The sequence below is a fragment of the Cupressus sempervirens genome, chromosome 1, assembly GCF_028749045.1.
Source record: "Cupressus sempervirens isolate cs-2001-9-10 chromosome 1, ASM2874904v1, whole genome shotgun sequence".
NCBI classification, from domain to species: Eukaryota; Viridiplantae; Streptophyta; class Pinopsida; order Cupressales; family Cupressaceae; genus Cupressus; species Cupressus sempervirens.
Window position 1 is genome coordinate 621074502 of NC_143118.1, and position 17222 is coordinate 621091723.

The window sequence follows — 17222 nt, forward strand, 5'->3', positions numbered from 1 at the left end:
TCAATAACTCTTCACTAATCTATACATTAGCACACTCTCTTAGATTAGTAAGATAAACACACATAATAAGTCTTTGATCAGAAGACTTCTTTTATACAATGTCAAATATAAGACATCATGACATGTGAGAGTTGGCCTATCAGAATATCAATTACATGATATTCACCAATCTCTCTAGAGCAATGGCCTATCAAAAACATCAACTTAATGATGATCACCAAATACTCAGAGTGGTAATGGCCTATCAGAATATCAGGGCAAGATATACACCAAGTACCGAAAATATATCTATACAAACAACTTGTAGATAATCAAATTAATGATATCAACTGCCTAGTTGTTGATTTACAAGATAAAGTCTTTATATGAAACACTTTCACAAAAATTAATCATGCTACAAGTTATTGTAAGGATGTCACTTTACAACAACTTCTCCTGATACAAGTGAAATCATTTTGAAGTTGTCACTTCTTAATGATTAACACAAATTTTATTTATAATATATATAAAAAATGTACAATAATCAATTTCTCTAAGACATGTCCTCAGATTTTACAATCATACCAAGTTCTTTGCGAAAATGCTCCACTTTTGTCTTAGCAATTGATTTGGTAAGAGTGTCTGCAATTTGTTCCTTTGTACTAATATATTCCAACTTGATTACATCCTTCTCAACCATGTCTCCAACATAGTGGTAAGGTATCTCGATGTGTTTTGATCTGTTATGAAACACAAGATTAAGAGATAGCTTGATGTAGCTCTGGTTATCACAATAAATAGTAGTAGGTGGAAGTGGATTCCCAAATAATCCAAATAGAAGTTTCCTCAACCATACGGTTTCTCTTGCTCCCATAGATGTAGCTAAGTACTTGGCTTCTGTAGAACTCTGTGCTACTGAAGACTGCTTCCGACTAAACCAAGGTATCACTGCTGAGTCCAATGTAAAACAACATCTTGAAATGCTCTTACAATTCTCTGAATTTCCTGCCCAATCAGAATCTGTATATCCTGTTAGATTTAGTTCAGTTTTAGTGTATTTGAGACCATATCCAATAGTACCACTAAGATACCTAAGAATGTGTTTTTCTGCTATTAAATGAGTTTGTTTAGGTTTGCACATGAACTAACTGAGAACATTTACAGCATAACAAATGTTAGGTCTTATGTTCACCAAATACATTAAGGAACCAATTATCTAGTCGATATAGAGTAGGATCAACACTTTCAAAATCTTCAGTTGCTTCTTTTAGTTTCTGGAGGTTTATTTCCATAGGATTTTTCATTGCCTTCCTATCCAACATGCAAAATTTGTTGAGTAGATCCAGAGTGTACTTGATTTGATTTAGGAAGATTTCTTTTGAGTACTATCATACTTCTAGTCCCAAGAAATAGTGTAGTATTCCTAGATCTTTCATTTCAAATTCAGATATGAGATCTTGTTTACATTTTTCAATTAGATGATCTTCTCCTGTAATCAAAAGATCATCAACATATAAAACCATGATTAACATATCCCCCTAGATTACTTTGTAATATAAATTTGGATCTGCAATGTTTTTAGAGAAGTCAAGTTTAGTTAGATGATGATCTATCCGTTCATACCAAGCTTGGGGAGCTTGTTTCAATCCATATAAAGCCTTTTTTAATTTGCATACATGAGATTGTTTATTGTGTACTTCAAATCCTTCTGGTTGTTCAAGATAAACTTCCTCTTCTATAACACCATTCAAAAATGAAGTCACATCCATTTGATGATTTTTCCATCCCTTGGATGCAGCAATAGCTAAAACAGTTTTGACTGAGGTATAGCTGGCTACTGGAGCAAAAGTTTCCTCATAGTCTATTCCTTCCTTTTGGGAAAATCCTCTTGCTACAAACCTTGCTTTGTACTTGTCAATCCTTCCATCTACATCATGTTTACTTTTAAATAGCCATTTTGAGGAGACAACTAATTTATTTTTGGGTCTAGGAACAATATCCCAAACATCATTTTTAAGTATGGAGTTATATTTTTCTATCATGGCATCTTTCCAATGTTGATGTTTTATAGCTTCTTTTGCATCAGATGGTTCAGATTTGGAGATTTCACTCATTAATGCAATGTAACTTGAGTGTATATTAGGACATTTTCTTTCCCTAATAAAAATTGAGGGAATGGAATTGTTTTCTTCAATTAGCTTTCTGGCCCATAGTGGTCTTTTCTTTTCCTTAGAGGTGTGAGTAATGTCCATGGGTTCAATTGATTTATCTTCTTCCATTAGAGACTCCCTCTCATTATCAAAGTTTTGTTCTTCTAGAATTTCTTCTGAATTTGATTCATCTTTAAATGTTTTATAGGCCAAATCTTCATCAAATATTACATCTCGACTTAGTTCAATATTTCTTTGTCCAAGGATATAGATGTGATATGCTTCCTTTCTTTCCTGAGGGCTCTAGTTTGGTTCTCTTTTCTTTAGGAATATGTACATAGACAGGGCAACCAAAAATTCTCAGGTATTTAAGATCAGGTTTCTTCCTGGTAAATATCTCTTCAGGGGTCTTAAATTCAAGATAAGAGTAGGGACACCTATTTTGAATGAAAATAACAGTATTTGCAGCTTCACCCCAAAGAAAAGTTTCAAGATTTTGATCATGAAGCATTGCTTTAGTAAAATGAACTATGGATCTATTCTTCCTCTCAGCTATTCCATTCTGTTGAATTATAAGGAACAGAACACTCCCTCTTGATCCCAACAATTTTACAATAATTTATAAAGATATCAGAAATGTACTCCTTACCATTGTCTATTCTTAATACTTTTATCTTCTTTCCAGAAAGGTTTTCTACAAGGGCTTTAAACTCTTTAAATTTAGTCAAGATTTTCTCAGATTCTTTACTTTTAAGAAAATAGATCGATGTCTTCCTAGAGAAATCATCCACAAATATGATATAGTATAGAGAACCTCCTAGAGATGGAACTAACATATGACCACATAGGTCTGAATGAATAAGTTCTAGAATTTCTTTGGATTTGGTTTGAGTATTATGGAATGTAGTTTTGATATTCTTCCCTAGAGCATAGCCTTTACAAGTTTCTTCATGATATGGATTAAGTTTAGGTATACCTATTACCATTTTTCCTATAGAAGATAATCCTCGAAAATGAAGATGACCTAATCTCCTGTGCCAGATTTCATTTTCTTTGAAAGAATCATGAATTAGAGCTGAATGTGTGTGTGTGTGTGTGTGTGTGTGAGAGAGAGAGAGAGAGAGAAAGAGAGAGAGTTAATCCGATAAAGACATTCGTGTCTAGAGCCAATTTTGTATGCATTTTTTATGTTAGAATTCCTAGGCCAAGCTAAGACCTTTCCTTCCATAAATGTAATTCTGAGTCCTTCATCTTCAAGAGTAGAGATAGAAAGCAAGTTTCTTTTTATGCCAAGTACATATAGTACCTTAGTAAGTTCAATTGTCTTCCCTGATTTTAGATGAATAGTACATGTTCCTATTCCCATTACGGGGTAGCTTGTATCATCTCCAATGGATACTTCATCAACATAGTCTTCTTGTAGAGAGTCTAACTGACCTTTAAAACTTGTGATATGTCGATAGGCTATGTTATCAATTACCCAAGTACTTGATATGGTTGATGCTTCACTGGAGAGTGCTGAATAGAAAGCATTATGTTCAGAATTTCCATTAGGGTTTTGAGTGGTTGCAAATGAAGCTTGTGGCTTAATTCTATCGAGACATCTAGATATTGGATGTCCAATTTTATCACACCTATAACATTGCATTTTGGAGAAGCTAGGTGGCTTCCTTTTTCCCTTGAATTTTCTTTTCTTCTTATTTACTTGAGTTGAGAGTCCTTTTGAGGAGGAAACATTTTGACCTCAAGCTATTTGCATACACTCTTCTTGTATACAATCAACTTTAAGTCTTTCAAATTTAGGTAGTTTTGACCGAGAGCATACCCCTTGTCTGAAGGTATCCCATGATGATGGAAGACCTTTAAGAGCCATTATTGTTAACACCTTTCCATCACAGATGTGTCCTATGGATGAGAGTTGACTTCAAAGTTCAGTTGTTCTCATGAAGTAAGAAGAAATTTTCTCTCCTTTATTCATTTTAATATTTGACATTTTGTCCTTTAATGTAATAATCCAAACAATATTGTTCATCTCAAACATATTTTTAAGAGCATTGTACATCTCATGTGCAGTGTCTAGTTCTGAGATTACAGGGAGTAGATGAGTTTTAACACCATCCACAATAATTTTCAAGGCTTTATTGTTGTCACTCTCCCATTTTTCATCATTTCCTTTAGGTGATGAATCAAATTTTTCAATAAATTTATTTAGGCCATGTTCTTTAAGTAAGAGTTTCAGTCGAAGCTTCCAGCCTGCAAAATCTAAATCCCCTTCTAATCTGTCCTCCAGCCTCATACCATTCACCATTTTATTTTAAATAATATTTGTTTAAAAAGTCTGATATCAGGATTACTTTTCTTTTAAACCTACTCTGATACCTTGTTAAAGTATCAAATTGAATACTAATATTATTCAGAATAACAATTCAAGACAGGAGAGTGATATAATATTGAAAGTGGTGTGAAGATTCAATGCTCTGCAATATATATATAAGGATGAGAGTGAAGTATTTGCTGCTCTGATATACTGGAAGACTTGTGAATGTATGTGTTCGCTGTGTATATCAAAGATAGACATGATTAATATAATCTATGCAGCCAACTCAAGAGTCACGACCGATAGCCCTAACTCATACTTTGAGTCATGTCTATCGGCGTGATTGAAGTAAATGACAACCAAGGTTGTTATCATATATGTCGATACTCAATTAATAATCGATGCCCAATTTTATATCGAGTAAGGTTATATTATACCGGTGAATGGAGTTAATAAGAAGTCGATATAAATAGATTACTTTATTCATTAACTTATTTATGTATTCGTGTGTGTGTGTGTGTGTGTGTGTGTGTGTGGAATAACATAAATATGAATATAAGAGTTATCAATAACTCTTCAGTAATCTATACATTAACAATATTACTTCCTCCTAAAAGCAAGTCCCGAAAGGTTCCAACTGTTGGGATTTGAAGCCCAACAGTCACATGGTTGTCTGTTCTCCCTCTTGACTCTTTGTATTCGTAGAGTTCTATATAATGGCTGTGTGCAGCCCATGTAATATATTGATTAATTAATACAAGTAATTCCCTGCTGAGTGTGGATGTAGGCAAGTTTTGTCGAACCACAATAAATCTGTGTTATTTTGTATTTCGTCTTCTTTGATTCAATTTCTTTGCTTGTTATTATATTTACACCAAGACCACCACCCAACCAGTGAGAGTCTCGAGATTTTCAAAAAGTAGGGAAAAATACGACGTGCGAGAACAGAACCAAGGCCGAATAGAAAACCTCCACCGCCTAAGGACAGGACCGCAGCCTTTCCAATACAACCATGCTCGAGAGGATGGGATTGTACAGAATGGCGTAATGAAATATAGAAGCAATAAGTATAGAAGAAGATATCCTGATGCATATTACTAATTCCACTCCTTGATCAAGCCCAATTAGAACCAATGCCGTACACAAATAATCTCAGCCATCAATAAATTACGCTTCCCTGAACCTCTTCTTCATATTTCTACAAGCAACTTATTCTTCTTTCTAATGTAAAACATAATTAATGTTTATACTAGGCTAAGAAACCCACTCAGTTAAAATAGATGAAGTAATCTAAATTTTACCTTTGCACACAATTATGAAGAAATGTTCTACAATACTGAGGTCCCATAAAATTGGCTCCCTATATTTTCTCTCAGGCTGCATATTACAGTTTATTTGACATCACCCCTATGATTTCGGAAGAAAAAACTATAGATAAATCTAGTACTAGAAAACACCAAAAAAAAAATGGAATGAGAATATATAATTTTCACTCAGAAGTTTTTAAAAAGCAATAGGAAATGACCAATAATTTTAGCTTCCTCTTCATCTGTCTATCTATTCAAAAGACATATGGAACCGAGATGGATTAACAAGAAAGGTAGTAACCCTCGTAGAACCAAGCAGTAAGGTATTGGCATGATGATAATGAGGAACATTACTGAGAACTAGATGCAATGAGACTATTCGTAACATCCTTAACATTTAATAAAAGCATATCCCACACCATGATGTAAGCAACCCAAAAATCTCCCCACAGATATATCAATCGAAAAGAAAAAAAAAGCGAACTTCGAATTTTCATTTACAGATTCTATCCTTGTTTCGAGCGTTAAAAATTTTCCAAACGAATTGACGACAATTGAAACGTCTAGTGTTCTATAAAAGCTGAACAAATAAAGAATGAGAGACAACAATTCTTCATCCAACATAAATAAATAAATTGAATAATTCTTACCTGGAGAGGATGAGATGACGGCACATTCAAAGGAATTAGAGAAAAGCCTGAACGACTTTCTTTGTGTGAGGCGTTTGATCCCAATTGCAGCGAAAATCGTGCTAAATCGAGCACATCTTAGTGACGAAAAAGAAGCCATTGATGTGTTATACAAATAACCAATTCAAACCCTCTCTGAGAGTGCAAGAAGTTGATCGATAGATAAATAAATATCTCGTAATTTGATTGTTGGCATGTGACATCTACCTCCTCTAGTTTGAGTGAATAAGAGCGGCTTTAAGCGGGCTTTTCTAATGATAATGACAGAAAATTTGCACGTTGGAATCAAAAGTGCGCATAAAACATTGTGTTCTTTTGGTGGAGCCTGAGAAATTATGAAAATGATAAAGCCTAAACAACTAAACAACTAGTTTACCAAACTATTTGTGCTTCTCGCCAACTTGAAACTGATTTTGACTTGTCACATTCTTACATGCATATGTTTCTTAATCATGTATTGGGCTCCCTTCTTCAATATGTTTCCTTAATCATGATTCATGGTTCTATTGGTTTGGATATAATTTGATTAATGATCTTATAGAATTTTTTAAGTGTGGATATTGTTAAGGGTCCGTTTGTTTGTCGGCATAAGAATAGAAAATTAGAAAAGAAATGGAAATGTGGAATAGGAATGGAAAAGAGCAATCTCATTCTTGTTTGGTTAACTTGGTATTTGATTGGGAATATGTTACTCTCTTGTTTGGTTGTACAAAAATGGAATAAGAATAAGGTGAAGTTTTGTATTTTTAGAAATAGATATAATTTTAAAAAAAATGTTATAAAATTTTGAAAAATTTAGATTAAAAATCGAAAAAAAATTTTGAAAAAAAAAAATTTGGAAAAAATATTCGAAAAAAATTCGAAATATATATATATATATATATATATATATATATATATATTTTAATCTAAAAAAGTTAACCAAAACTTTTTTCTTTTTTTTTTTTAAATCTGATTGGGAATAGGAGTGGCCCATTCCAATAAAAATTATTTTTTGGAATGGACATATGCTTATTTTAGGGGCAAAATTGGAATATGTTTGCCTATTCCCTATTCCGATTTGGGGTACCAAATGGAGAAAACATTTCCTATTCCTATTTCAACAAACAAACGGGCCTTGAAATCTTTTGTCTTATTTTAAAGATTGTTTATGAGTAATTTTAAAATATTTTCAATTCTTAAAATATCATTTCAATTTGAGTGAAAAAAAAAGTAGAGATAATAAAATTAAAGTTTTGAATCTTATAATTAAAAATATTAATTTATATATATTTTTTCTGGTATTTAAATTGTATTTAGATCAAGTTTAAAGGAAAGAATATATCATTGAATTCCAAAGATTAGGTAGATCTTATAGTAAGACTGGGCTAACAAATGGAAGAATAGTTTCACCTTTTTATCCTTTGCACTTCGGGTTCTCTGAATAGATGGGTTCTCATTACGACACTAAACATAAATATGAAACAACTATGTATCTATAGACATATAAAACTTATCATTAAACATTTGATCAAACTATATTGTACTTACCATTCTTCTAAAGTTGTCATATTAATTAAATAACTCATCTATCTGATTAATTTTCCATTTTATTTATAGTCCTACGTAAACTAAATAATTTAAGTTGCCAATAGTCTCATCTATCTGAATTAATTTTAAATCCCTTTTCCTAAATTTTGAATTTAAATTAATTCAAAAATATTATTTCCTCTCATCCACTTGCACATTTCTAACTCATCCATTTGCATTTTGACCCCTAGTTTGATAAAGTAAATTACGATATTTTCTTAATTAATCATTTCCACACACTTGGTATTTTTCCAAACAATAATACTCATTCTCCCTCCTCCCATAACATCCTCCTACTTGTCTCATTTTTGTCCTATTTTGTCAAGTCCAGTCACCTTCCCTAATCATATGGACAATCCTAATCAAGAAAAATAGCCAAATAAATCAACTCTTCTATCACATCATGCACATGGACCCCATGTACTTTCTCATGTGGCTTGTCCCCCAAAAACTCAACAAAATTTCCTCTTAATCATCTCAAGCATCCTCCACCATTGAAATTTTCAATCAATTTTTACCATTCATTTATCTCATTCCAACCTTGTAAATCCAAACCCTAAACATTGTTATCTCTCTCACCCATTTTTGCACCTAAAGCGTTGTTATGTTGTCAAAATCTCGAGTGAGCACATCCAACGAAACATCTATGAATAAATCATTGCATCAAGGAGGTTATGGATTTGCTACTTAGTTTGCATTCTTATTTTTATAGCTTCCTTTCATCTAATCTTGTAAGTTGTTTTGCATTTGTATTTTGAGTATTTTTACTTAATTTTTGCATTCTTTTGAAACACATTTCCTTTCACTCAATATTTGAATGCCTAACAAATAGGTTTCATAAAAAATGAAAAATATTTGTAAAATTATTGTAGACATGTGTGGTGTCCTCCTTGTAATCTTTCAAACTCTAGTATGAAAAACTATCAAATAATTATATATTATAGAATGGTTTTGGATTTCTAAATTTAAAATTTATTCTAACTGTAATAACCCCAACTGGTTATAACTTCATCAAACACACATTCTTCTCCAATTCATTTGTTTGACATTTTGTCAAACACTTTGCAAGCAAGCTTTGATACCATTGTAATATCCCATGCAATTATGATTTTTATTTCCAAATTTCTCTATAGTAACCCCAACCGGTTATAACTTCTTCAAACACCAAATTATTCTCTAATTTAGTTGTTTGACATTCCATCAAACACTTTGCAAGCAAGCTCTAATAAAAATGCAATATCTCCTGTAATTTTGATTTTGATTTTCTAATTTCTTAACCTAAAAATTTTGTCAAAAAATTTGCACACAAGGGATACATATAAATGCCAAACTTTAATTGATATGCTTGTAAAACTCTAAACAAACTACAATAAAATTTTTTATTTTTTTTTTGAAACATAGAGCATTGACTATAAATGAACAAATATGCATATACATCAATAAGACATTAGAGCAACAAATTTTGATGTAAAACTCTGATATAAATCATCTAAAAAATGATTTCTAAATTCTTACACATGCCCTAAAATATTCAAATCTATCCTCCACACAATACAAATGAAATAGATTGGAACTTAAAAAATCGCTCAAGGAAATTTGGATTTTTACTGTAGCGAGATCTTGTAGCAGCAACGACACTGTAGCAAATTACTGTAGCAGATCACTATAGCATGGCATTGTAGCAACACTATTATAAATGTGTTACTATAGCAAGTTATAGTAGCAAGTTACTAAAGCAGCATTTTTGTAGCTACGTTATTGTAGCAACGATACTATAGCAAGTTACTGTAGCAATATCCAACTTATTCCTTCAATCTTAATCCATGAATTAGGCCCTAGGCCATACATTTGACACAATGAAAAGAATGATTTGTCTTCTCCAGCAACTATAGCCCCTTGAAGGATCTTTCACCAATATGCTGGAATAGAACACCTATATGATGTCCTCCCAATACCAAATTCACTAGGTATTTCACCAGCTCAAATGGAGGCACACAAAAGAACTTTGTTCTCTAGTGGCAAACATTAAAACCCTTGGCTCCACACAACTCATCAAATGTAAATGACAATAATCAAATGATAAGAAAAGAACCTCTCATGCCCTTTTATTCTTTCCTTGTGGGAACTCACTTACTTTTCTCCCCAATGTGGGATAAAAGATATTCTTTTATTTTCACTTTATTATAATATTTATAATATGAAATTATAATATTTTCACTTTATTATAATATTATAATATAAAATTATGCCCCATCATAAAGTACCAATCTCCAATAAAACCCACTAACCACCTTATTATCCTATGAGGATCACAATAATAGGCTAATCCTTAAAATTTTGATGCTGGTAAAAAATGGGGACATTGTAGTCCTCCCTCCCTAAGATTGCTAGCCCTCAAGCAATCCAACAATACAATGAACTCCAACCTCCACCTGGATCACAAATGAAGTAGTATGTGACAACCCTATCAACATTGAACCAACTGCATACCACTAACATCATCAAGACCAACAACATAACCTGTTGTATAGCACTCAAAATGTGTGCTAATGATGTAGGAGTTAGAATATTACTAGAAGAGAAACCCATAAGAAATATCTTCATCCTGGTTCCCACCCATATAATATATACTAGACTGGAATCTTGATCAACAATCCCTTGAAGAGACATAGCTACAGGAGAACCATTTGCACTCATGCCAACTGTATTAACAAAAGGTGTAGCCACATCAAAATCTGTGGATACAAGAACATTGCCAATTGCCACAACACAAGACTAAATCTTTATAGATGGTGAAAGATGAGCCCAACTCCACTCAAGTGAATGATCAACATCAACCTCAAATAGCATATTGTCATAAGACAATGTTGCATCCATGTCGAACATAGGACTGTCCATCAAGTGAACATCAACACTTTGTTGATCAATGGTATGACATGACTCTATAACTACATCACTCACCTAATCAACAATAAAAAAATGTGCTATCATCAGAGCACACATCTATGACTGCATGCATACTGCTAAACTCCTCATTGGATCATTCAACTAACACAAAAGTGGTTGCTGATATGATAGTATCCTCGCATGCTCCTACTCCTAGACTATCATCATATCGCCATCAAATACTTGATCCATGGAACTCATACCAAAAACTGCATCATTTGACTTAACTTGACATGAATTCTCATCACATTCCACCTTAATTTATCCAACTCATGCAATACCTCATAAGAAATAACCCACAAAATTATAGTTGCAATTGTATCATCACATTTTGCTCTTCAAAAAAGTGATATCATACTCTACTCAAATCTAGGGTTCAAAATCAGTTGGATCATCTATTTGTGATTTTGATTCATCTCATTCACTAGCACATCCAACTTTTTCACAATAACATGTATCTCAAAATCTCCATCCCTTGGTAGAGAAGTACACCCTCTTCAGGTATAATAAATACCAAATCTCATGTCACCATCCATATTGCTAAAAACCAAGTCCTCTACCTATGGGTCAAAAGAAAAGTGACGAACACTCCATACAGTGTAATGTTGATAAAAACTCCTAATCTCTGTCAAGGGCTCATCATCATCAAACTGGGAATCAAAAGATGGCTCCAAACTATTGGTCAAGTAGGATCCTAGGCAACCCTCTCAGCAAACAAACCACAAAATCCCTAATGGGAAGCATTGTAGCCAAGGTCTCTACAATCTTCCTCACTAATTATTGTATAGCATGAGAGCCCCGAACAATAGTACCCTCAGATATATTGCATGAAACCTCGTGCAAATCTGAGCTCTCAATCAAATACTCCATGAATGACTCAGTACAATAGAAATTATATGTGGAAGCATCAACTTGCTCCCTCGCAATCCACAGTTGGTCTCTCTGAAAACATGACAGTGTCGATTATCCAATGCTATCAAATGCATGAAAAGAAGAAATAGATTCACTTCCAATAGAAGGAAGCAAATCACCATGAGAGCCTGTCTCCACTGATGCTCCCACCTCCTCTATACATACTACACTCATATCCTAGACGAATATGTTTCCCACATCATCATGTCCCTCATCCTCAACCATAGAGATAAATTTACCACCAACCAAATTCTTCTCTAATTTAGTTGTTTGACATCTCGTCAAACACTTTGCAAGTAAGCTCTGATACCACTCTAATATCCCTTGCAATTCTTATTTTAATTTCTTGATTTCTAACCTAAGAATTTCATCAAACACTTTGCACACAAGGGATATATTATAGGTCTAAACCCTTATTTCTTTCCAAAATTTCAAACTAAAAGACTAATAATGGCAATGCAAATATTTTTATTTTATTGGAACACATAAAAATTGGTTAGAAATGAGAAAATATGCATCTACATCAATAAGATATTAGGGTAACAATTCTAATGTAAAACATTGATATAAATCATATTACAAATAATCTCTAAATTCTTCACGTGCCCTAAAATATTCAAATCTATCCTCCATGCAATAAAAATGAAATAGATAGGAACTTGGAAAACTACTCTAGGGAATCTAGATTTTTACTATAGCAAGTTCTTGAAGCAGCAATGACACTGTAGCAAATTACCGTAGTAGCAATGACACTGTAGCAAATTATTGTAGCAGGTCATTGTAGCAATGATACTCTAGAAAGTTACTATAGCAAGTTAATGTAGCGACAACACTGTCACAGCGTCACTGTAGAAGTGTTACTATAGTGACGACACTGTAGTAGTGTCACTGTAGCAATGTTACTATAGCAACATCGCTGTAGTAGCATCATTGTAGCAATGTTATTGTAGAAATATCTAGCTTATTCTTTCAATCTTACTCCACAAATATATCCCTGGGCCACAAATTTGGCAGAATGAAAAGACTAATTTGTCTTCTCCAACAGTTGTAACCCTTTGGAAGATATTTCACCACCTCAATTGTGAAAATCAATGGGAGTGTTCATTCCCAATGATCAATGTAGCAACTGCAAAAACCCTTAGCTCCACAAGTTAGTTGGTAGAGTATATGGCAACATATTTGATGATCAACAATGAGGTTGCCCTCCCTATTTATCCTTTTCCTCCAATAGATGGACCTCCTTCTAGAAGAAATAAAATAATATTAAATTCCTTCTTCTAGAAGATTCTTTTAATTTATTTGATTAACTTTAATATAAAGTCACCTTATAATTTTAATTTATTTAATGACTTTATAAGAAATTAATTTAATCAACTTCTCCTTATTCCTTCACTTAGCCTTCAAAGAATGTAAAGGTTAAGAACTTCATTAAGAGGCTAAAGAGATGGGGACATTACACTAACAATGTGGAAGGGTAAAAGCATAAACCTATGTCACCCTTTTACAAAGGAAAAGGCTAACAAAAGTATAGTTGTTCACCTCCAATGACATAAAACCGGTATTATTATTTAGAATTTGAAAATAAAGTAAACTAATGAAATGTGTAGAAATGGATGAAGTTTAGGATTGTAATTTTTAATAATTATTTGAAATAATAAATTATAAATTTCCTAATTTTTTAAAGATGACTTTTAGTTGTTGAAAAATTCTAGAAATTAGGGGTCTAGTTCCCACCACAACATGACATGGAAATAAACGTATTTCCCTTTGATCTAAGATTTTGTTATAGACAAAATATGTAGCTAAAAAAATCAAAAACAAAAATTGGCTTTAGACCTATATTTTCTCTTTTATAATGATTCAAATTTCAACGTATTCAAATCGATAGTTTTCATCTCCCACCACATTTTCAAACTAAATCAATTCCAACCAAAAGGAAAATTATAGATTCTAGAATATGACTCTCTCCTCTAGAACGTCATGTAAATTTTTGTAACGCCCCGCCAAGGGATCCAAAAGAATTAACCTAAAGTTTTACTAAGTTTGCTAAACATTTTTTTTTAAAATAAGAAAGTATAACATACACATCAAATACATAGTAGCGGAAGCAATAACATGTAATCATTAACAAACATACATAATAGGTTACATTCCTTAAGGATCCCAAGACGTTGAGTCACATTTAAATTTAATTAATTCTAAGTCTAACAACTACCACATCCACATGAAAGAATAATAATAAAGTCCAATGTCCGTAATATACATTTGCTCTGAATGCCTCTTGGCAAATTAATTCAGAATGCTCAATCATCCACTGTACATGTCACAGGGTCTTAAAAGAATATACATATGTAGAAATAAAGATACATCATCCTCAAATCCATGATACAAAATACAGTAAAATAAATGAAACCATCCACCATACATGATACATCCATACATCAATAATGATAAAACATTCATCATAAAATCTAACCATCCATCATAACGATCCATGAACAGAATGAAATTAAATGCCAACCAAGAAAGCTCCAGCCACGGTGACCACGGACAGATCTCAATGGTAAGAGTAAAAAGCACTACCACCCGACCGCGTGGAACCTAAATGGTCCACTCCCACCACGCTGAGGAGATAGCGTCAAGTCCCAAATAGGATATCAAAACACAAAACACAAGTACTCTCTAAGTCTGGGAAATCCTAAAAGTATACTAACTCAGAGGTCCCAACATAGATAGACATCTAGACCCAGAGGCACACAAGACACGTAGGAAACCTACTATGCAAGCGAGAAAGTGTCATCACATGAATCACATTGGAAGTTACCCGAGCAATCTCTTAGGAATCTCAGGTCCCCAGTAATCCTGTGGCCACTAGTATCCTCTCATACTGACAAGGCATACTATGGAATGCAAGGTCACAACCAAGCGTTCTCTCTACCCCATCCTAGTCTGTACTAGCATTCAAGGCATGGGAGAGAACATACAGTTATCTTATTAGGTTCATTTAAGTCAGTATTTAGGTGATATGTTTTCACTTATTAAAATAAACAACTTACAATGAGTCGTCCCCAGAGCCACTTCGGGTCTCCCGTCCCTCATTGCAATCCACTTCCCGACACTACACATAGATAACCTACCCTAGGCTCATGAAATCACAAAACACAAAATCACCTCAGTCCTATACAAGTGACTAGAAAGCATCAAAAGATAAACCACAATAGTCACATCAGTTCTCCACGAGAAACTGGAAAGCATCAAATAATAATCATAATGATCACAACAGTTCTCTATCAGTAACTGAAGGCATCAATGACAAGTCACAATATCCATCGATTCTTAGCAAGCAACTGGAAAAACTATCCCAAAATAAATCACAATATTGATCGAAGACTCCAAAATGGTCAAGTCAAACATGTCACAACATGACATCTTCAAGAACAAATCACTTAAAACACCTCAGCTTCACACAAGGAAACTGGAAAATAACAACAACCAATAAATACATCCATCATAGAGCATATCGACACATCACTATGGTTGGGTTTAGAAAGATCGAGAACAAATAATCATCACGTCATAATCGCATAACGCCCAAGCCTCTGGTAACATCCTAAACTGGTCAACACTAAGACAACCCAAAACCCCAAAACACAAGGAGCATAAACAAAACAGTACAGTTCATAGTTTGGGTTTGATTTTCAAAACACGTAGTCTCAGTTTACAGAAAAGTTTAAAATTCCAATTTTCATATATGTTCAAGTGTATGAGATTCTGTGTTAAAATCTACAAGTCAACCAATTTATTAACTTGAACCAAAAATAGTACTACCCCCCCTTGTTATACATTAGATCAATTTATTTATTATTTATTTATTTTTTCAAAATAGTCCAAAGAATAACATTTATTAAAAATCAATATAACTCAAATTTAAACACACTCCCTTTATTAATTAATCTTAATTTTTATATATATATATATATATATATATATATATATATATATATATATATATATATATATATATATATATATAAAATTCGCCGATCATTTTAATAATAACATAATTAAAACTTAATTAGATATTATTAAAATTTAAATCACTTAATTAAATTATTTTTTTTTAAACTATTTTCAAATTAATTAATTAATAATAATAATAACATCTATTAATTTATCAAACTATATTTTAAAATTATCAATAAATAAAATTTATTTTATTTAAAATGTCACATATTACAAAATTTAAATAATAATAAATTTTCTTTTATTAAAACAATTAAAATAATAATTTAAAAAAATGCATAATGAAAAAGCGTGTTTAAAGGCCCGCCGACCTGCGCAGCTCTGCGGCCGCAGGTGTTACCGCTGCCGCAGACAACGGTACCACCTGTCGCGGCAGTGTGGTGTTGGGGCGTGGGAAGTGGTGGCCCCACCCCACTTTATAATATATATTATTATTTTTTTTTAATTTCTTTTTAATAACTTTTTTTTAAAATCGATTCCCCCCCCCCCCCCCCCCTTCAAATTATAATATAAATTATTTTCAAGAAAGACCCTTGTTTAATTTAATAATAATCCAACACACACACACACACACACACAAAATTTTATTTTTAAATATGTACAATTTTTATCTGATAGGAGGAAATCAATTAATCAATTGAATTTATAATTTCTCATTGAATTTTTTTTAATCTCAAACTCTTTTCCCCAAATTAATTTGATAAATCTATAGAACAAGGTTTCCGTAACTATACTTTGAATCTCCACGAACACACAGGGATATTAACATAGCTACATTATTGAAATATTTAAGTATTCATCACTGAGAAATTTGAATTCACATTCCACAAGCATGGAGAAGACAATGAAGGAAAATTTGCGTAATAATTAGTGATCACAACACAAGACCCTACCTGATCCTGATGCTAATACGAAAACCCCGAAAAACTATGAGAGAATTCGCTCCTCTGAAAAACTTTCCTAGAATTCTCCTTTTGAAATTCGCTGCCAAAAGATGTCTCCACAAAATTCCTATCTCCAAAATTCTCGGTCCCCCAAAAATGAACTCCCGAAGTTGTGATAAGGAGTTTTCTCCTCAAATTGGGGCACTAATTGTGTGTTCACCTGAGAGGACTCCTTGCTCACAAGTCTCATCTCCAAATTAGCTTTCCTTCACCTTTCTTTTATCTTGCATTAATCTTTTTATGCACATTAAATTGAATTATTAAATAACTTAATTTAATATTCCACTTGACTTCTATTTTAATCTTTATTACTTTTGAACTCATGCGCACTTTATGAAATTAAAACAACATTATAATTTTCACTTATTTTATCTTTTAATTTATTT